Source organism: Solea solea, chromosome 11 (genome assembly GCF_958295425.1).
Source record: "Solea solea chromosome 11, fSolSol10.1, whole genome shotgun sequence".
NCBI lineage: Eukaryota > Metazoa > Chordata > Actinopteri > Pleuronectiformes > Soleidae > Solea > Solea solea.
The window spans coordinates 18597350-18619478 of NC_081144.1; positions in this window are offsets into that span (position 1 = coordinate 18597350).

Consider the following 22129-nt stretch of genomic DNA (forward strand, 5'->3'; position numbering starts at 1 on the left):
TGCTGCTGTTGCCAGGTGACAACGGAACACCTGACAGTCTGCTGTCAGTCACATGGCCAGCTGTTGTTTATTGCACTGGGTTGGTGTGATGTGGCAAGTATTATATAAAACAGCAGAATGGTTCCAAAAACAGCTCTTATTTTCTTGTAAGCTGCTGTATTATCCCCCCAGAAGGCATTAATACAACTGGTGAACAGAGAAGAGAGACAAAAACAAAGAGGGGGGAGGTAAAAAAGACCGATTTGTTTCAGCTCAGGATGCTCAAGGCACACTTCTAAAGATTTCAAGGTGCCCAGAGCAGGGACCTGCAAGCTGCTACACAGCCAGGGGCAGGCAGCGTGCACATGAGGTGCTCCTTACCCTCTGTCGTCACCCCTCACTTTTTTTTCTGCAGTCGTTCAGCCGCTGACTCTATCTTGTATTTAATCTGCAAAAAGAAAAACAAAGTAAATCTCCATTAAGATAACATAATGGGAGTGTTCATCTCGTTTACTTTTAGCATCCTGAACTTTAAAATACTGACCAGACTAGAGTAAGTGCATTTTATCACAAGAAAAGAAAAAAAGGAGTTGCTGTCATCATTATCATCATTATCATCATCATCATCATCATCATCATCATCATCATCATCATCATCATCATCATCATCATCATCATCAACAACACCAGCCTTACTGTCTGCACTATAAACAAACATTGTTACAGCAGCACCAAGATGTTCTATAGCAGCACTGTGGAGATAAAGAAAGAAAATGGCCTTGCAATCTCTTTTGTGGCTCTGTTCTTTGGACTGTCTAACAATTTGTTCCCAGGCAGATATCATCATACACAAGGCGGCATTGATATAAAAACAAGTGCAGTGAATAGAATCCTGGGAGACTAAGCCTATAATTGCCCCATACCTATCTTACATTACTCTTAACTATCACCGTATTGATAACTAGTATAATTCAACACTGTTCGTCCCCAAAGAAAACAAGCAGGACACAGCAGAAATAAAAACTTGCTGGACGTCATTGTTTTCACTGTTTTTAACTGCAGCAGCATGCAAATGATTTCAGCAGATACTCTGATAAAGGATGTTTAAAGAAGGACAACACACTTGCATTTCTCTGGTTTATTTTGGCTCACATCACAAACAAACACTAATGCATTTTGGCACCTAGCCTTCATCAGAGCGTCTGTAATACTGTGACTGTGCAGGTTCAACTCGACACTGCATACAGCAACAGTACATTCTGATCTATCCACTTATAACAAGGACACAAGGCTGACAGCAACCAGCATGCACAGATGTGGTACAGATGTGGTCATTGTGCTGCAATAATAAAAATGAACACAAAATGATTTAACCATCATATTCAGGGATTTATTAGCTACATATGGACTGGTGTATGTACCAAAAGTCCTCTTAAATAACGAATCTCCGATTGTGAAGGTTGTGCTGCTCAAAAGAGATGAGGAGGAAAAAAAAACTGTCTCAAAGAGAAGTGTGTTGGATAAACACCAAATGGACTTAATAATCATTATTTACAATATTAAGATTATCAGTGAAAGACTTGTGTTTGCGTGTTGTGGCGTGTGGAGAGTCTCAGGCTGAAAGAGTGTTTCCAATTGTTCCAGAGTTAATAATAATATAATATAACATAATATGATATATGATATGATATGATATGATATAATATGATATAATGTAATATAATATGATATAATATAATATAATATATGATATGATATGACATGATATGATATGATATGATATAATATAATATAATACAAGAATACGTAAGGGTAGACAGAACAATTAAGACAAAATGACAATACATAAGATGGCCTATCACATTATAAATAATCTGACATATTGAAAACAGTGGATATAAATAGCTGGCTAACCTACAAAGCAGCAAAAAAATACACTGAGTGTTTTTGTGGATTTTAACCAAAAGCTGAAGCTGTTTGACCCTCGAACATTAGTGGGGAGGGATTTCCACTTTCCCAGCACTTTTTTCGAGAAGGCTGATCTAAAGTGTGGTACCCAGACTCCCCTTGAAGATGCTCTGATCCCAGCCCTTTAGTTCTGTTGCTGTTGAGAAAGGCCAGCCATGCTCTCCAAGCGCTTGTTGGTGATTGGTCCCTGCTTTCCGTGGACTTTCTGTGCCCTTGCATTGCGAACGCTCTGATGAAGGCTTGTTTGTAATGGGAGCAAAAAAATAAACCCCACACTGTTTTTTAACCAGGATGTGCTCCCTCTTTTTTTTTTTATATTTTTTTTTTTTTTGGGATATTTGGTTTAGCACTCCAAATAGGAAATGTCACTGTCGAAGCACAACCTTTTTTCAAATTACAGTGACTCTGATACCTGCCTGTGTGTCGCTCACATAATTTGCCGGAACGTCACTTCCTCTTTTTTAGCTTTGAGCATTTTCATATCAGTATGTGCCCAAGAACTGTAGGTGCAAATGACGTTATTGCTGTGAACTATATGGCTCTGTGACTAAAGAGGCATTAAAGTGGAACCACACAGGAGCCTGTATGTAACTCATCCTGGGGGCAACTCTCACTTCTTTCAGTCAATCTGCATTATGCCACATCCTGTCACTTTAAACAACTTAAATGCCTATTAGAATGCACAGAAGACTGTGGCGGCACAAATTCACCATGTCTTGTGTCAGACAAGCTGGTTTTCAAAGCGCCCTCATCTTAAAATATTCCTGCATTTAGGGGTTTTTTTTTTGGAAGTCAAAGTGAGTTTATCTTTGGGACAAAGTCATTCATTCCGTCATGTTAAAGAGAGCTGAAAATCAAGATGAGTAAAGAGACCGGGCTGCTGAAATGGTACGACGACTCTGCAGATGTTGTTTTCTTACTCAAATTGTCTTCCATTTCACTCTGTTTTAAGCTCAGATTGTCAGCAGGAAAATTGCAGGAATATATCTGCTTTAGCTATAGCTGAATGAATAATTAAAAACCCAAAGCTTCACACGCCAAGAGAGGGTGATGTGTACATGGCTTTGAACAAGCTGCTGAGGAAATGAATAAATACATAAATTGTGTGTCTGTGTATGTGTGTGTGTGTGTGTGTGTGTGTGTGGCAAGAAAGCCACGGCTCTGAAATTATACAAGAGGATAAAAGCGAGAGGTAATTTTAACATAAAGCATGAACTGTCAGAAAAGCTTTTTTCACTCTTCAACGGTGCAGCCTGTTCAGACGGAGCATTTGTGAAATGACAGATCCAACCTCTTTAAACAAAACGCCACAAACACAAACTCTTGAATTTGGTGGTTTGCTTTGACAACATGATGCATTTTATTTGATGGCATGTTCACACAGATATTAACAGTATACTGTGTGAGATTATATGCTTCGAAAGCAGCATTCCAATGTACTTTATAGCTTTGGCTGTAAATAATAAATATCTTTTGCACCAACAAGCTGTGGCTTTATAAAAATGGCACGGTGGGCAATCGATTTTGGAATAAAATCTCTCGGTCTTGCTTTGCTCATGAAGCTGCCTTTACACCTGGTATTAAAATGTGTTTTTTAATCCGATTAGCGATCAAATGGCGCCTGACCACATGTAAATTCAGGTGTAAATCAGTGGTGATTGTTGTCTTTACATTTCAATAGTAATCATGTGTTAGAATGCGATTACAACAAGTCCCTAGTTTGTTCAGAATCAGCCATTTATCATGGATGACGGATCGTCTTGTGTGATTTTCATATTCCCGTAGCAGCCACTTGAAGCTCAGCTATATTCATTTATATTTAAAAGTTACTCTCTACAGCTTTGAATATCAGTACTGTTAATTTTCCCTATATTAAGACACAACAGTAGTTTTAATTTAAGAGGCTAAGCATCTTTCCTGAAGTCAATGATACTTCTGCTCATAAAATGCCAAGACTGTCAAAGATCAGAGTAAACAAGAGCTGCTGTTACACACTTCCAATCCGACAACAGCTTTGTGTATGTGTGTCTAAATGTGCGGCCATGTCTGTCAGTGTGTGGGCATCGATGCGTTCTCTAACAGTCATTTAGCTCAACAGCAGCTCTGTGTTTACTGCTTTATGGCAACTTTCTCTCTCTAATTGGTCGCAGTTCAGCTTTGTTGTAGAAGAAAGTCTGTTCTCTCGGTCTACAGGTCGAAGTTTCCCCCTGGAAAAATCAACTTTAAAGTCATTGTTTTTTTTGTTCGGTTTTTCAGAAACGGGAACAAAGGAAGAACAAACTCTCCCTTTGAGTTTCCATACATACACAAAGCAAGGTGATCCAAATGATTGTTATTATCATTACATGTTCACAAGTATATTCAAAATGACATCAGAATAAAAACATATACACCAGTGAGACATTTCTCATCTATACAGTCTGTAATGTACAGAAACGGCACTAGAAATAGTCAGAAATGTGCTGCTGTTGCAATTTATATTTTTAAATGGGTCAGGTAGCTGGTCATCTTTAAAAAGGGCATAGGTCCCGTTTAGGAAACTGTGTTATACGATAGTAAATGAAGAGTCTTGATGGTCCCGACTGACTGATGTTGTGTCAATTTGTATTTTAATACGATTTTTTAATGTGGAACTTGTGCTTTTTTGTGGAAAAGTAATATCAGGCAAACATTGTTAGACATGATAATACATGATTATGTAGCATCTGAAAACTGATTGTTACAATGTAGAAACGGCTTGTGTGTTGACATAAGGGGTTATGCTCCTTTTTGTTCTACAATCTTAACTCAACATGGTGATTTCTTCAAGTGTGCGACAGCTATAGTTTTACTAAGACGATGAGAGGAGATTTCACTGAGACGATGGTACAAGATGTGAGCAGATACTTGGCCTCCGTGTCCTGCAGAATTAGCATTATTTCCCCGTACTGTTCAACACCGGATCACATTCAAACAATGTCCATAATTACAACAGAGATACCGACACACATAATAACCTGACCTCGTGCCCTCGCATTTGGTTATAATTAGATTCCAATGGTCTGTGCAATTTGAATTTCGCTTTATTGAACAAATAAATTAATCATTGTCAACATACATTTGCATTTGTTTGGTGATCACTTTCCTCTTCTGAATTATGATTGCGACGTTTGACCTGATGCTACTGTGATGTTTCCAGCTGCCGTGGTTTTAAAACTGACTTGAATTAAACAAAGATTTTGGTTCTGCATACTCACAAAGTAAATTAAGGCATTGAAGGGGACATAGTATTATGTTGATTTTTATTCAGAGGCTCCACAAGAATAGCTTTGCTTTGTTCACAGTTAAAGAAGAAGTCTTATGTTGAACTGCTTGTTTTGCACCACAAGTAGGCAATTTTAGCTCGGGCAACGTATAGAGGTCTCTCTAAAGGCCACTTCCATCTGATTGACCCAACGTCCTGAAGCCTTTCACAGTGTGTCCAACACTTGTAAAACACCACATCAACCTCAGATCAGCGTGGAAAATAACTGATAGAAAATGTCAACCTCTGAAATCCACTGTACATTGTCAAATCTGAATTTCAATCCAGAATACGCGTCTGTAAATATTTTGCCAATTACAATTATTATAAAATGACTTATTGTGTGACATGCATTTATTCTTTAATGAATAGAGAAACGGTTAAAGTGTACACCATATGAACATATAAGCCTTGAGCTGTAGATCTTCCTTCCCTGTATCTATTCAAAATTCCCCCCAAAAATGTCCATTTTAAAAGTTTTACGTGTCAAATGTGAAACAAGCGTGAGGTAAACCTTTGACCACATGTGTATATGTAGTAAATAACGAAAACCACAAGTCCCCTTAATAGAGTGGGATCACTCTGAACACCAGTGGGTTAAAAACTTGTGTCTGTTGCACCAACACAACACCTTTTTAGTGATGTCACCAAGTCCCCAGGTGTCAGCAATAGACTTGGTGAGTACAGTGTTATTGCCACTAAAAATAAGACAATAAACTGGAATTAGTCTTCAAGTGGTTTGCCAATGCTTTGGGAAATTAAGTTGTCACTTTCAGTTGTGATGTAAATGTTACTACTGCAATTACAGTGCAGCAAAAATGTTGCTATTGTGGTTAGTCACACAGGTTAACTCGTGCTGAAGCCCAAAGAAAGTGACTATCCTTCACAACTGAGGGTTCTCCTCCACGCTGATATGGGATGGGCTTGGATGCTGCATATGTTTTAATCTTTGAGTTCACGTCTTTAACAACTCCCAGAAGATTCCTTTAATTTAACCTACTCTTTAACCCACTTTCAAAGAGCTTAGCACAGACAACAAAATAAGGCCAACGCGACTCCTCACAAAGTTACCTCTGAGTTCTGATACATGTTTAAATTCCTCCTCATTCATAACAGAGTCAAGGTCAGGGGCACTCTGGAGCAATGTAACGGGCTTGTCACTCAGTCTATGACTGCATGGGTCCCTTCACCCAGCGGCACGCCTCCCTCCATTAGGCTGAATAAATGAGGTGCCAATCAAGCACTACAGCACAAGAAATACCTGCTTTCTGCTTAAGATGAAATCTTGTTGGAAGCAGGCAGGGGGATTCACTTTACAATGAACTCGGAGTGAGAAGAACAAATCAAAGCACTCACAGTTGTTACAGGCAGGGTTTCCAGTTGGCTCCTGGTTACCTTAAGGGTGAGAGGCTTGCAAAACTGAGTGGTGTGGATAAAAAGATAAAAAAGCAAGTGGGGAAAATGAATTGTTTTGAAAGGCACGCAATATCTATAGCTTCTATACCAGTGCCACTCTGGGCTGTTGGGAAATGCTTGCATTGGATCATTCAGTACCTCAAATTTCAAACCCAGTCAGTTGGGGCATGGTGTGGATGATGAGTGGTCGACAGCACAACGTGTACCCGTTATTTCACATGGCGTTATGTCATTTTAATAAGCATCACCAGGCAACCACATTAATACCAACAAAAAATATTCAAAGAACAGCAGCCGGGACATGTTGTCCTGGAGAGTGAATGTGATCAAACTGCTGCTTTTGTGGAGAGCTGACATGTGTCGAGGCCCTGCTGATGCTCCTACTTACAGAGGGAACCATGAGTGTGGTGCAGTGAAGATTTGATGCACTTAACCCTTCAGTTTGGTGTCATTCATCCACTGCAACAGTAAAGGGTGCGACCAAATGAAGCGACCGCTCAAACCACGAGTATGTGCACTGTGTGTTATACGTGTGATCGTGTTGCTCCGAGCACTGCAAAAATGCCAGTTCATAGGCGAGTTTTCATGCCACTCTGTGTGTGTGTGTGTGTGTGTGTGTGTGTGTGCATCAAATACCTCAAAGACACAGAGGACATGATGTATATGACCATAAATTGACTGAGGCAGAAGGAAGGTGAATTATGTGCTTGTTCTGGCCACATGGATGAGATTAGCTCTCAAGCTGACCAGTCACCATCCTTGCTGGATCCATTGCCACAGTATGTAGTCACATAGCTAGGTGTGCTACACTGTAGGCTATGGAGCTGAACATATCAGTTCTATAATATTGTAATATTTCATGGTGTGATACTGTATTCATTTGTTGGTTATGGTTTGGTTTTGTATTTAAGACTTTGACTGCTATTTATAATAGGGTATTTATACATACATATATGTATGTATGTATATATATATATATATATATATATACAGTGTATATATATATATATACATATATATCCGTATATATGTATATATACATATATATGTATATATGTATATATATATGTTTATATATATACACATATATATATATATATATATTCAAGCCGTCCCTGCCAGTTTTACTCGTTCACTCGCATCAATACTTGATGTCTCCTCAATACATAGACTTTATGCACTTTGTTCTCTATGTTGTGAAGAAATAAAGAAATCCTGCACGTTTAACTTTTCACAGACGTTTTGTTTTTTCGCTATATGATTGTCTTTCAGTAGATTGATTAACACCGAATCAGGATATTATTGGTATTCTTGACCATGTATATCGTATCGCGAGGTACCCTGTGATTCCCGCCCCTATCGTCAAAACCCCTTACAATTCCCTTGCTAAAATGTCAGTCTTATGCTATTACCTCCTCAGAATGACATGACAAAAATAGACAATTATAAAGAAAGACCTATACTAAAGAGGCAGTGTCTTCATTTATTTGCAAAAAAATCAGAAAGCACAATAGAAAAAAACCTAATTGCAAGAGACGGTGGCAGATCATGCGAGATAGTGGGATGTACGTCTGCTTGGGTCTTAATTCATGAAAAGCCCAACTGAGCTCTTCCTTCCACAAAGGGGCCGAGGCTGCACGCAGAGTGTATGAAAGAAACAGTGATTAATGTGGTTATAAAACCAGTTGGCTAACTTTTAAGTGTTACACTAGATCATCCACTAAGGAAGCTCCGCCATGTTCATTGGAGCAACACGAGACCGGGGATGAGGAGAAGTGCGTCGGAAACAAATCTCTCATCAAACTTTGATGTTCTCCTCGTCATCTGACCTGCCACTGAAAATCCTTACTGCCTCTAAAGTGTCACGCTGACTCTGCTAGTGAAATTAAACTTACAATAGATGTTTTAATCTAAAGGTCCCGCTGTGACATAACATAAAATAGCTCGACTACATTTCATATGCATGCAATTTCCAGCAATCCTCACCGAAAACTGTAACCTCAACAATATTGAGGCCATAGAAACGGCCAATTAAACGAAGCTAATTCGTCGGCCATAAAAGAAGAAGCTTGATAGAACTCTGAGGTCAGGCCCTTTTCTTCTATAGCTGCACTAAATCCAAACAGTTTACTTCTTGTGGGCTGTTAATCATCATCATCTCATCTCACCAAACTAATGGACTGCTTACATTGTTGTTTTTATGTCTTGAAAGCATGACAGTGAGTCTTTGGCCTCTGGCTGCCCGCTGCCTGAGCAGGGAGGCGGGGAGACTCGGGTCACCTGGACTGACTGTCTTTTATTTCTCTCTCTTGTCTGAATTGTTGCCTCTTTAATTTCACTTTTACTCGTGTTCTTTATGGCTGTTTTGAATATAATGTGTTTGGAGGAAGGCGATGTAGCAGTAAAATTCAGCAGATGAAACAGTAACTGGGGGCTGTGGCTCAGATGGCAGAGCAGACTGGCTGTTATTCCTGGGATAGACATTTTCTTTTCTGGCTCCTGTAAGCCCAGGTTGTGTAAGAAAGGGCTCCTGCCAGAGGAAACGAATAAAATAAACCAAAAATATACCAAATTAATGCAGGAATTGATATTCTGTGATGATCCTTATGGGGAGCAGCCAAAGGGAAAAACGATTTCAAGACAAAAGACCTTGTCCACCTTATTAAATGAGATGCATGCTATCGATGGGTGTTGTTTTTATGAGGACCATATCTTTTGTTTGGGCAATATTGCATACTATGTTTTGTATTGTATATACAAAACATTGTTAGGCGGCACGGTGCGGTGGTGTCGTGGTTAGCACTGTTGCCTCACAGCAAGAAGATGCTGGGTTTGATTCTAAGTCTGAGGCCTTTCTGTGTGGAGTTTGCATGTTGTCTCTGTGTCTGAGTGGGTTTCCTCCAGCTCTCCAGTTTCCTCCCACCATCAAATATTTGTGAATGTTAGAATGTGAGACATATTGTGGCGGCACGCTTAGTCACAGCGGCTCTGATCAAACCTCCACCTGACCTCGCAATTTCATTAAAGATTCTTTCCTTTATGTTGAGTATCATTTATTCAAATTGTAAATGGTGAGCTGTCCCCTGATTAAAAAATACTTTTGAGGTCATCATTTGAGATTTGGGAAATGTTTGGGAAACTTTTTATGGACCTTGTTTAGACTGCAGCCCAAATCAGATTTGTAAGCATCTTCCTGATCAACTGTGTTCACATTATACATTGCAAGTGATCAGATCCGATCTGCTTGTCTAGTATTTCACAGTTACAGGCCAAGCCCCGGAAAAACAAGTAGTCTAAACCAAGAGGATGACAGAAATCAGCCTTTTTCTATCCCAAATATAGTAGTTATGTGGAGCCATGGTGCAGACTTTCATCTGATTGTAAGGAAGCAGCAGAAACGGAGGAGACTGCTGAGTTGTGCAGCCTTTCGTGCTGCCATCACTGCAGGAATGGCAGTGGAGCGGGACGCGCGGTGCAGGCAGACCAGCGATGCCTGATGTTGTCTTCCGTTCTTATATTCCATTTTTAAACAACTGTCTTCAACCGTGTCGATCGCTAAACGCGCCTCCAATTAACTTCCGTCTCTCCGGATCTACATCATTCTTGTTGTTGTTGTTGTTGTTGTTGTTGTGAGTTGCGCTGCGAGTGATGCAGAAGACACTTTGAAATCCTGTCTGTTCAGATGGTAACAGATCTGTAAAAATCCGTGCAGAGATCCATGTGGTTTGAATCCGCTTCGGAATTTTTTTTAGCTGTTCAGACTGGCAAAAAATCAGGCTCGATACAATCCGGATTCGCTTAAAAAATCCAATTTACGCTGCAGTCTAAACAAGGTCTAATAGATTAACTCATCAAGAATAATAATTGACAAATCATTCGGAAATTGAAAAGAATTATTCCTTGCAACCCTTTTTAAAAAGCAGAACAATAGAGACACGGTTTATTGCTCCTTTTCCTGTTTTAATCTAACAGCAGTTGGCAAACAATGGAGCCAAAACAACAGGGAGCTGTTGCACGTCGTCATGCAATTAGCAGCAGGTGCACAGGTTTCAATCAAGAGCAAGCGAGAAACCATCAGGAGCCAAAGAAAATGTCTTCAAAGCATTTATTGCACCACACTCTCTGCTCACTGTGATGTGTGAGGAGCACCGGGTCAAAGTCAAAGACAGTCGTACGGCACGGTTTTCTTTCAACTGGTCAAACCACATGTAGGACCTCAGACTTCCAGCTGTGACAGCGCAGATACTGGCCGCAAGTGTCACAACTGCAGCAGATCATAAATATGTGAAATATAATCTATATATACCTTTATAGAAATGTGTCTATATACATAGGTGTCAGGCTGTGAACTCCAATAAACAAAATACAGCATATCCAGGAAAAAAGAAGCATATTATAATTCCATATCCAAATGTCTGCACTTAAATGCTCAATCATTTGCATGTTCACAGGTCTCAAGGTTTTTTCTGTGTGGTGTGAAGAAGCCATTTTTCTTCCTAAAGTCTTCATGTAGCTCGCTCAGAGTTGAAGGTCAGCCCCTTTACTTCATAGACATTGCATAATTTCAAATCTCCTCAACCACCGTAGTGAAAAGCTTACTGCATCACTGGCCATACACTTCCAGACATGCACTATAGATATTAAATTTCATATTTCTTGCAGTTCACTTGGGGTTCCTGATTACGTTACGGCGAGATTCAATTAATGAAAATGTTAATGCTAATCCCCGTCCTTTGCTTTTGTCTGTCTGTCAGTACGTCGCTGCCGCTGAATGAAAGTCTGATTGACACATCGCTGGCAATGCTGACCGTTTAGTTTTATCCTCTTATAGCTCCACGTATATGGATGTGCTGCTTGTTCTTCTCCACCTGCCTTTCTCTCCGTCTCTTCCACCCATAGGCATGAGGGAGGTGTGTGCAATTATTTGTTCAAAAGCAAATGATCAGCAGAAACAATTCTGCTCCGTCTTTTAGTTTGCTGTGGGGCAAATACACAACGGCGTGTCCTGTGAGGACACAATTCATCCGTCGATTTCATTTGTAAAGTAAAGCTTGAATGGCATTTCCCGGCCTCCAGCTCGTGCAGGTTGCACACTCTTGTGAATGTGGGTTTGTTCCCTGTGTGGAGGAGCTGTGACACACACATGCGCACTCTGTGCCTCTTTTCTTGTTATCCTGTGCCAAATAATCTGTTTGAACAAAGTCTCTCATTGCTGTACTTATTGGATTCTTGCCACTATTGACAGTGACACATGAGGCTCGGGTGTTATTTTCATGAGGAGCTATAGCGGGGATAGTTGATAGGTGAGCCACATTATTGCGTCTGTACTGGAGCTATAACCGCTCCTTTTCTCTGTGTGCCGGTTCTCCATTGCTGATCTGCCTTCAAAGGATTTCTTTTCCTTCCCCCCTGTACCTGCACAGTGGTACATCAAAGTGAGCCTATCAGTTATAATTTAAGCAACACGTTTTAATAAGCTTTAACTAGTACAGAGCACTACACCGTCACCTAAATGGTTAATGGTGGCGTCTGTGTACAACTGCACATGGTGTCATGTAAAAAGCATCTGGGTGTGGGACACGGGCGCCTCAACTGCGTCAGCTTGTCAAATTGTTTTCGACAGGCTTTGATTTCACTTTTATCATTGTGTCGCTCGCTAAGAGTGAAGCGAGGCTGTTATCATGTGATGGAAAATGGAAATCAGGTCTTGCGAGGCTGTTTGAGTGAGGCATAAAAAAGAATGCACTTTATCAATTCACAGGAACTGGGTTTCAAGGACAAGTCCAATAATACTACAGTGGCACATTAAGAATGCTAAGGCTGAATTAATGCATCCAGATAATTCGGGTTTTTTTTACATCACAAGGACTTAATTAATGTTAGACTGCCACAGAAGTAATATGATACATGAAGTTAATTCTGGTTTTGTGCACGTGTACATTTTGCTCGTTTGTTTCATATTATTTGAGGTCAGGATCTTTGTAAAAACGTATTTGTTCAACTTAAAAAAATATATCAAGTTAAATGCACACACGATATCTATTTTTGCCAGTTCTCTAGTGCCAATGCAGGTGATGCAGATTCCCCCTGTTGTACTGTATGTTGATGTGCCATCAAAATGATCTTGGAGACATTATTTGAGGGTCAAAATCCTACATCTTTTTGCTTTAAGCTGAGCTACCTTAGTGTGACTTATTACCACATTAATATGGAGTTACTATTCATGGAAACTAGTTGTTTACCACACAATTGCATCCCTGCATGCTGCTAAAGTACAATGTAAGACATATACATTTACAACAGTAAACATACAGTTCATACTGTAATGCTCTTATCCACAGTGAGATGTATGTGCCTGATATACATTATCTCACTATCTACAGAGTCGGGGGGGGACACCAGGGGCTGCATGGTGCAATAACAAATATCCTAATGTGTAGAATATGTGTTTATTCTCTGAATCAAGCCGCTTCCCCTCACCACTAACCCACTTCCTGAAATAAATCTGCTCCATTCACTCTCTCAAGTGTTCCAAAGAGAAGAAAGCGCTTCTGGCTGCCCATGTCCTACATAATGTAATTATGTAAACCAAACCAAGAGAAAGAAACCTGCGCACCACACAGTCATCCCCACAATCAATAGCAGATAATCACTGAGAGGGCTTTAAATGTACTGCAGTTACTGGTGAATGAGATGGTGCTCTTCTGCGTTTTTATCCTCGGGATACACGCGTGCTGACTGAGTCGGTGTCACAATAGTTTCAAATGTGTTTTTATGACGTCGCCATGTAAGAAACTCCTCCACAGTGACTTCAGACTGGAGATTTCTTTCTTGTGATCAAACTGACAACGGCTGTCTGTTTAAAAAAAAAAATACCTTTGGTGCTTCGGGTTTGATGAAATGCGCCTTGAAAGCCTTGTTTATCATTGTGTGGGCAGGCAATGGACCGGTGCCATAACACTCTCACTCACACACACACACACACACACACACACACACACTCGGAGGCTGCACGTGTATCACACTGGTGTTCTGTATGTCGCAGGACAAGCGTGACAGTTGTCACACACTGCATATGTTTGATAGAAGAGAGCGGAGATCTAAATGAGGAGAGATGACAAAAGAACTGTCTGTGTAGGTCTGAGAATGAAAGACATAATAGTGTTTAAGGGTGGGAGGAGGGCTTTGCATGTGGCATCTATATTGCAGCATGTCTGCATCACAGCTCATTGGTTCCCCCATTAGAAGAGAAGAGTCTTTCCTCATTCTCTTTCACATCTGTGATGCCTCCATTGGTTATATTGACTCACTTGGGGAATATTTTCTGCCATTACAGAGCGCTTCAATCTGCAGGTGGGTGCAGCACAGATTTGCCTTATTGTCTTTTAAGAAATGTCATAGGTCACACAAACACACACAAACACACTCACACAAACACATTGAGAATTGCACCAATAGGCTGTGGCTGATTGCTGCCACTAAAGCCAGAGGCATTTTCCTCTGCTTAAGCCTGTAGATGCACATAACATGAAGAAGTCATTTTCTCAGTGTTGAGCCCTTCTTTTCCGACGCATTACGTGTTCACACAACAGACAATACAAATGATGTTGATACTTTGAGTGAATAAAGCTGGTCATATACTGTATGATTTCAGCCCGTTTATCAGGTTTTGAGTCGGCCCAATTGGGTCAAATCAACAAGGCAGCTCAATTCCTGCCCGTTGGCTGTCAAAGAAAACTTTATTGACAAATGTCAGTAGCTAGGGACCAACAGGCCAGTTTTTCATGTACAGTGTGAGCACTCAGGTTGTGGCTTGACGATCAGATCATACATTGCAAGCACATGAAGACTCTTTACTATTTTTTCTCCTTTTTGCAGCACAGGCATATACACTGCCTGGCCAAAAAAAAAGTCGCCACCTAAAAAAAAGAGTCACATGGTTGGACCGCCTTTAGCTTTGATTACGGCACTCATTCACTGTGGCATTGTTTCCATAAACTACTGCAATGTCACAAGATTTATTTCCGTCCAGTGTTGCATTCATTTTTCACCAAGATCTTGTATTGATGATGGGACACTGAGCAAAGCCTTCTCCAGCACATCCCAAAGATTCTCAATGGGGTTAAGGTCTGGACTCTGTGGTGGCCAATCCATGTGTGAAAATCATGTTTCATGCTCCCTGAAGTACTCTTTCATAATTTGAGCCTGATGAATCCTGGCATTGTCATCTTGGAATATGCCCATGTCGTCAGGGAAGAAAAAAAATGCATTGATGGAATAATCTGGTCATTCATTATATTCAGGTAGTCAGCTCACCTCATTCTTTGGGCACATAATGTTGCTGAACCTAGACCTGACCAACTGCAGCAACCCCTTACCTATTTGCTTAGTTAAATCCAGATGGCAACTTTTTTTTTGGCCAGGCAGTGTAGTTCCTCTGGAGAGACCTTAATGTAGCATAGATGTATGGTAACATAGATGTATCTGACATGTGATTGGTCAAAGCTCTCTGTGACGCAGAGTCCAGAGGAGGTGCAGAGGTGTTGTCCTCTCTCGGATCACTTTATTTCTACGATGCGGAAAGATTATGGAATTGTTGATCGATAAAGCCGAAGAAATCCTGCCCGCTGGACTTCTAATGAAGGAACTGTTGGCTCTTCTCAGCTTGAAAGCCACCCAGCCAAACAAACCTGAAACATAGTGACAACTGTGTGTGAGGATGGGCCCAAAGCAATTGTACAGGATGTTGTAAGTCGATTTACAGAAATAACAACTCCTAAATCAATCACAGTGTTGGTCTCTGCTGGAAAATGACATTGGCTGGACAGATACTCACCCCTGACTAGAAAGGACAATTCACAAGAAGAAATCAGCCGACACGCTAGCAGGGAGCAAAATAGCAATTCCTTCCGATCAGCAGGTTACTATAAAGTGATGCTACTGTCAGAATTTCATGATGGGATTCTAAATTTCAGTGTCAAGATTCAGTCCAGAGTTGATTCTCAAGGCAAAACCAATCAAGGATCCATTTCACATGTGTTTTTCATGACAGTAATTAAAACATTAAACATAATAAGCAAGAAAGACACCCACAGGTCTGTTTGGAAGTGTAAAGGCCATTTGGTTGACATTTCCCAGACTCTTATGTTAGCTTTGCTGCACCGGTTTTGGTGAAACAACTTTTTCACCACGGTCCCTAACATTAATTACTTTGGAGCTGCAGACCTCAATTACTGTGCATGCAGTGTCACACTTTCCTCCTTTTCCAACAAATAAGCTGTGGCTTCTTGAACATGGTGCGTTCAGAGTCCATAGAACGTTGGTGCCACTCACCGAAACAACCCACATTCTGACCAGATTTGAGAATCCCTGCACTGAAGGACGCCCTATTGACCGAGCAAGACACAACAGATAGAAACAGCAGTAAAGATGCAGATTACGTCGACGATGGTGTTTGCACTGTGATTTCATATACTGTATTTGTGTGGTTGTTTGGTTAGCAGGTCTAAACCTGCCAACAGTCACACATGCAGCTGAATGTCCAAGCACATTTTAGATTTGCACCATAATGTCAGAAACTATTAAAAAGTATAATCTCCATGTTTTAAAGTCTGAAAGTTTGTCCCATATGGGGAAAAAAAACGGCTGATTAAACCTTGTGTTTAAATAAAAATGAAGAATAGTAGTGGCAGCAGTAGTGATCTAGTTCATCCTTCTTCTTTTTTTTTTTGCTCCATGGCCATGTCTGTAAAAGTTAGTCCCTCTTAAAACCATTATTGTATTCTGAGCACTTTTCATTTGGCTTGCACAGTGAATATACCTTCATACATTTTCCATTAAGCCACCAGTCTTTCAACCAAATAGAACTACAAAGTCTTACATATTATGTATTACATGTGTAGTGCAAATGGGTCAGGAGAGATTTGGGACAGTTTTGGGACATCAGCATCACAATGTGGGGACATCACACGGCATACGGCTCAGACAACATTTGAGCTAAATTCCACACTGTGTTTGTTCATTGGGTGCTCTCAACTGCCCTAATTAAGTCAGACAATCGAGTGTTTTACTTGAGCAGATCTGGTGTCCTGACGTTGCCTTAGCCTCTATGACTCGAGGCCATGTTGTGGATTGGAAAAGGGAAAATGGCAGCTCTCCCGGGTTGGAGGAACCAGGGGATGGCAAAGGAGACGGCCAATTAATATTTCAACAATACATCCTCCACGACCCGAGATTGACTGACAAAACTGCTCGCTGTCATGCATTCATCTCCAAAACGGCCATGTGGGCAGGAATTATGAATGCTCTGTTTAGAAAGGGATTTCACATTCGCTGCTCACGCTTCCATTCCGCACAAAATGTGTTCCTAAAGCAATTAATGCTCAAGTGAAAAGAATATAAATAAGGCTGCGGTTAGAAGCTGCAGGTTTTTAACAACTTTGTCTTTGTGTCAGGAATTAGCAGAACTGTAAACAAATTCGGAACACAAAGGTGATGCCCTCAGGCTTTAGAAAAACAGACAGTGTCATTCTACAAGAGAAGTCGTCATTCTCCCAAACTAAGCTTCAAATATACTCCGCGAACACAATTGTCTGAGGAAAACTGGGATACGGAAGATCCACAATAAATCTGTGTTTAGCAAATATTACAAAGCAGGCTCTTTTGTGTGAAGTCCAGGAGATTAAGGTGGTTACATCATGAGCATCTTGCAGGATTTCAGTCATGCTGGCTTTGAGAATATGGCACTGTCGGTCTTTCTGTTGGTCGCTTTACCTGTTTTGTCCACTCTAATATTCCCCAGAAACGTCAGGACAAACATGTTCTGCTGAAACATTCTTGGTCCCCAGAGGATGAGTCTTACTCACTGTAGTGATTTCTTGACCTGTTCCCTGGCAACCCAATATGGCTGATGCATCGCTGAGGAATCTGGCACAGATCTGCGTGGATTGTCTACCATTAATCTCAAAGATCTGCTTTGTGCAATTTGAAGCTGCGCGTAATGATATTGGGATGAGGTCGTAGTCGCGGCAATGACGATGATGATGACGGTTATGGCCACATATTTGGAAAAACAGCTCCCTTCTACCTTGTATGCGTCAGTTCAATTCTCCAGCTTATCCTCTAAAAAAAAAAACTCTCTGCAGAATCCTTGGAAGCACTCCTGCGGCTCATTATGAGAACCGAGCTTACATGGGTTTAATTCTGACAAGGGTGATTCTTGGACATGTCCCATGTGAGACAGTCTGACGAAGGACCACACAGCAGACCTGGAGTTTAATGATCTCCACTGGTCCGAGGAAATATATGGTAAAATCAAGCAATTTGAAACGCTATTCATGTGATTTGCATTCAATTATGCCTCGGTGTCACCTCCGCACCACACTCAAAAATCATAGTGTATGTGAAACAAGACCACTATTTACTGTAGCATCCCCCGATTCCCAAAACCGTGAAGTGGAGCTCATTATTTTTGCCGTCCATGTTGTTACATGAGGTGGTGTGAGCTGGGTCCTCAACTGCCTGTCAGAAAGTTGTGGAGTTCATTTGAAGTTTGCCGGTGTGTTCACTCTTACTCGCTCGCTGTAGCATTTCAGTGGCGTGTTGACGGGTTTATCTGTGAGTCTGGAGGCTGATGAGGCGCACCTTGGTGTGTTTGGACTTCCTGATTAGTTGACACAAAATAGGGAAATTGTAGCATGTGGTGAAAATGCTTCACACTGTCATGGGAAATGCACCTGCTCAAGTTGAATGAATTTCTCCTTCTCTCTCTTCTCTTGTTTCAGTCGGCTTATGCTGCCTTTGAGTTCTGTTGAAAAACAAAAATCAATACTATCTTTTACACACTTGGAAAAAAACATGATAAAGTTGTACACAGAGTTTGTCGGAGCCTTTCTAAGAATTTAGTTAGAAGTTTTGATTACTTTACCTTGTGCAATGGAGAAGTACAAAAAATAGTTACAGTGGTTTCATAAGAAAGAATTCAGACTGTCAAAGGCCCCAAAGGAAGCAAGCCCAGTGTGTGACTATTAGTTTTGAGAAATTAATAATTAGTTTCATTCAGAATGAACATTTATTTTTGACTTTTGAAACGGGTGTTTATAGAGAGCTTTTAGCCAAAAGTATTCAGCTGTAAGATTTTGTGCAGGTGTCAAGTTTGAGTTTTATTATGAAATCAAAACTAAATTTTAAAATGTGGATTTTTCTTTATACAGTGCAGAGATACTGACAAAGTTCAAGTCCAGGCAATAAACCTCATTGCAAATGGCAAACTGAAGACACATTGAAGAGCAATGAAACAGTGTGAATCACTGTTGCTTCACAGCAAAGGGTTTTCTGGTTCAAATCCTAGTTTGACCAGGTGTCTTTCGTACCCACTCCTTTGTACGGTCTACCCATATTTGAATGTTTTTCTCTCTGAAAACTCAAGTGTTTTCTCCCACAGTCCAAACACCTGCAAACTGGAGTTGAGTGTGAAATTTGTCTCCGCCATTTGATAGGTTGGGTGTGTCCAGCCTGTCACCTTAGGTCCGCAGGGATGATTAGCTCCAGCTCCCTCTGTGACCTTTAAATACCCCATTCACTCACACGACATTTTATGATCTTTGGTTCTGTTTAAAACTCAAAACAGTACTAAATAATTAAGAGACCAAAGTAAAGGACACCTTTGGCGATTTTCCATTATACAGCCCCCCCAGCACGTCTCGCTTTGACGCGGCACGGCTCGTCTCTACTCGGTTTGGTGTGGTTTTCCATTACTATAGTACCTCCTCGACGGGAGGCGGAGTCATCATAGCACGGCTGCATGAAACTGCCATGACGTTGTTTTATACGCGACACAAACACACATACTAGTGACTTGTAAAGCAGTTATTTTCGTTATGTAACGGAGAATCAATTGATTCAGTACTTCCTCCATGACCGGAACTTAAATGCGGCGGAAGGGGTTGTGATTGAGCTCGCTTGTGATTGCCCACTTTCAGCAGTGCTGTCGCTAGATACCAGACTCCACTGTTATATATTGACATTTTAGACATTTCATTGGTAAATGTTGGAGATTAACACGTCCTAACTGATCTACAGTTCGGCATTGTTGGCTTTGATTCTCATGACACTTCCAGTGATGACACTCTGTGACCAATCAGTGGCCCGGCAATCTGTTGACTTCACATTTTAGTATCAGCTCAGCTCGCTTGGAACCTCATCAAAGCAGGTACTATCACTGATAGAAAAGCAAAAAAAAAAATCAAAAAACATGTTGAGTCATGTCATGCTACAACTGGGTAGTGGAAATGCGCCATTTTACCTCTCTCATTTTGTCTCTGGCACACCTGTGACATCACATTCATGCAGGGGTGGGAAAGAAACAGCTCAGAGTAGAACAACCACTGACAATGGAGAGAGCGTTAATTACCTTTTTTTCCCGCATCCCCAAGTTTAGAAATCATAGCTATACCCGCTAATTGTAGTGTGAGAAAGGCTTAAGCATGATGGATGGGTGCATGATGAATGGATGGATGGATGGGTGGGTGGAGTTACTAAATATAAAATATCTACACAGTGGTTTAGCCACTTGTATTGCAATTATAAATACCATTTGTTGACTGCGCAACATGATGCCTCTGTGATTCCACATGTGTGACATGGTGAGACACACACAGATCTAACCTTCATGTGGCCAAGGCTCTTACTGTACCTGACAAATGTAAGAGCTGCTCGCCGACGAACGCTCTCATCGCTCCAACCAAATGAAATGTCAGTGATCAGTCGCTCCACTTTGTCCTCGAGAAACTTGGACCTGTTTAGAAGCTTTTGTGGGAAATTATTTCACATGCAATGGCTCTTCCTCTGTGATACATCAACCAAATCTGGGATGTTCATGTCATGAGTTTCGAAGGCAGCGCCACTATTTTCTGTGCAAATGTATATTTTAAAGCTGAAGGCTCATGAGGGCTCCTATTTATTTTTATATATTCATATTCATCCTGTACATACCTCACAGAATATTCAGTATATAAATACTGTATATCCATGTGCAGTGGAACTGCAGGCTTTGAGTCTCCGACACTCTCTTTCTCTCCCCCTCTCTATCTATGTAGGGCAGCCCATGGATCAGCTGACATCCCCATCCTCCCACATGCCCACACAATCTTGTTAAAGCATGCAGTTAATCTGAAGAGGAAAAGGACTCTCGTCGCAAAGCAAGCGGCGCTTTCATCACCCCATTGTGTTGCCCACATCACATTGTCACTGGAATATCGGATTCTCCAAGAACGCAGGTACGAAGACGAAGCTGCGCTCTCATACTGGCTCTGTGTGATGTCATTTCCCTGGGAGTGACAGCTGGGCATGATGAAGAACGAGCATAACTGTTGCTGGAACAATTCATTTATCTCAGTGTGGGCTCTTTGTTATACTTTTGTTCCTTCTGGCGACTAAAAAGTTGTTCAAGTGTCCCCACAAAGATGAAGCACGGGGAATACAATAATACTCTCCAGCAAATGCTCAGAAAGTAGCCTACAGTCATGAGTTCAGGAAACCTCGCTCATGTTCTATGCGATGCATATTCAAGCACATGCAACCAAAAGGAGAAAAACAGTTCATTTCCCCTCTCTTCTGTGTCACATTATGTCTCCATCTTTGTCTCTTGAAAACATAAGGCTCCTAAATTGTTCGGGGCCTCAGGTGAAGTGCACACAGATACAAGGCGGTGCTTTCAAAGAGTTTGATTGAATTGCCACTCTCTGCTGTTGCCGCTCTTCATTCACAGAGAGTTAGAGACACGGAATGAGAGGGTCATCCATAAATGCAGGAGGTCTCCATCCCGGCCCCTGTTTGACAGGAGAGGTATTGTGTAGAGCGAGGCGAGGAAGGGACTGAGCAGCGAATGTTTGTGAACACTGTGAAGTGGCTCGAAAACCTTGAGACCCCGAGCTCCTGCTCAAACATTTCTCTGTCTTTATAGGCTCTCTAAGAGCCTCTTGTTTTTATGAGCTGTGGAGGAATATCTCAAAAGCACCTTCCATCTCTCGCAGGAGAGAATGTGAGAGCAAATCACGTCGAACTTGAAAAACTCCCACATAATCACGAGTGTGCTTTTTCAGACATAATAAAAATTGCACTGAGCTCTCAAAAACATGCTTCCATAGGCTGATTGTGCTCGAGAGGAAAATGAACCTTGGCGAATGCAGCAACGCTTTTCGCTCTCCTACCAACTTGTTAGATCATATGAGCTTTCTCTACGTTCACCACATCAGATTTAATTATTCAGCGCCAGCCCGAAGGTGACTGAATCTTTTAAATTAATGTGTCACATGACTTCCTATATCCTCATTGCATCATTATGTCTAACAGAAAAGCCCCCGAGAGTAGATTATCATACCAAAAAAGTGGCAAGAAAAATGGTCTTCCACACTGCCACTGTGTTGCTTATCAGTCTGTGTAACTGATATGCAAGTTCCAGTCAAGTCAACGCTGAATGTTTGT